Here is a 1,701-nt window from a genome sequence, read left to right as displayed (position 1 = left end):
CCCCTCCTCCGGGGCCCGCAGAGCGCACGTCCCGCCCGAGCGCCCCCCAAGGGTTAATAAACAGCATAAATATGAACAACAAACAGAACAATGTGTTTATATCGGGAACGCTGCTGGGATCCGGGGGGATCCAGGGGACTCCGGAATCTCCATTTAAAGGGGAATGCCGGCCTGGAATGGTTACTTCTGCTGAACGTGAGGAGAGAGGGAGGTGTTCTGGAGTCCGGTCCTAGGGTGACAACGCTGCTCCTCCATACATAGAGTGCAGCGAGTGAGCGTTATCACCCTAGGACAGGAAGTGTGTGTTACTGGCAGGATCATCAGGTGACAAGGAAAGAGCCTGAGAAAAGAAAACTAATGCAGCCACCACATCCAGCCATGAAGGGGAGGGACGGGGGTCAGAGATGAGGCTGAAGGGGAGGACGGAGGTCAGAGATGAGGCTGAAGGGGAGGACGGAGGTCAGATAGAAGACTGAAGGGGAGGACGGAGGTCAGATAGAAGACTGAAGGGAAGGACGGAGGTCAGATAGGAGACTGAAGGGAAGGACGGAGGTCAGATAGAAGACTGAAGGGAAGGACGGAGGTCAGATAGGAGACTGAAGGGGAGGACGGAGGTCAGATAGGAGACTGAAGGGGAGGACGGAGGTCAGATAGAAGACTGAAGGGGAGGACGGAGGTCAGATAGAAGACTGAAGGGAAGGACGGAGGTCAGATAGAAGACTGAAGGGAAGGACAGAGGTCAGATAGAAGACTGAAGGGAAGGACGGAGGTCAGATAGAAGACTGAAGGGAAGGACGGAGGTCAGATAGAAGACTGAAGGGGAGGACGGAGGTCAGATAGAAGACTGAAGGGGAGGCTGGGTACCCCTATAGGTGGGAATTCTCTGATGGGAGGACGATGACTGGGGCAGATAAGTGGGAACACGTGTGTGCGAGCGGATTACACATCCCAGTTGCGGGCTCTTTGATCTCTCCTCCACCGCTGGGCACGCATCGTATTGCTTCATATCAGGATGATGGAAAATCAGGTCATGTGATCAGAAGTTCTTGGAAGCGACACGTTCCCTGCCACGTACAGGAGAGATCGGTGGGCGGGGGGTGGGGCGACTTCGGCTGATTCTCATTATGTCATTATGTATAAAGAAGAAGATCGGAGGATGAACCATCAGCTGCCGGTGTCCCCATAGAGTGGACTTCTCTCCATTTCCTGTTGTCACCTCTCACCTGAACAGGAAGTGAGGGATATCAGCAGTGCCCGGCCACAGGAAGAGGGGCGTGTCCAGCCTTGAGATCTTTAACCCTTTGTTAGGACAGTTTACACCTGATAATGAGATCGGCCGGCACAGTACAGACGGGGTTAATTATGGCAAACATGAACTCCCCAACCCCCCACCATCAGGGGGAAACCATCATTTGTGATGGTTTAATGGGAGGAGATCTCACCCAATAGGAGGCCAGCGCTGACCCCCAGTTTATGTGGGGGTGGGGGAGGGGGTTGCGACGGCGGTCACACGTTATACTTTATATAACAATCAGATGGAGGCGATCCCGGCGCGCGCTCCCTATGACATCATTCGGCGATGACTCCATCCAGACGGAACTTGGAGGCCGGCGCAGAGGAGGTCACACACACTCACCAGAGAGAACGTGTTCCGAGCAGAAACCCAAATCCAGGGAAACCTCCGCCAAGTCTTCTGTAAAC

The 1,701-nt window shown here is 54.3% G+C and overlaps 1 protein-coding gene across 1 annotated transcript in view; it reads right to left on the bottom strand.

Annotated features, from left to right (window-relative positions):
* The window catches only part of MINOS1 (mitochondrial inner membrane organizing system 1), a 31,352-nt gene that overhangs the window by 28,652 nt on the left and 999 nt on the right, over positions 1–1,701 (bottom strand). The gene's annotated exons all lie outside the window — the stretch shown is intronic.

This window comes from Nanorana parkeri, unplaced genomic scaffold (genome assembly GCF_000935625.1).
Source record: "Nanorana parkeri isolate BGI_ZX_2015 unplaced genomic scaffold, ASM93562v1 scaffold2733, whole genome shotgun sequence".
Lineage (NCBI taxonomy): Eukaryota > Metazoa > Chordata > Amphibia > Anura > Dicroglossidae > Nanorana > Nanorana parkeri.
The sequence above is the reverse complement of the archived record's forward strand: the minus strand, read 5'-3'. Positions and strand labels throughout refer to the sequence as shown.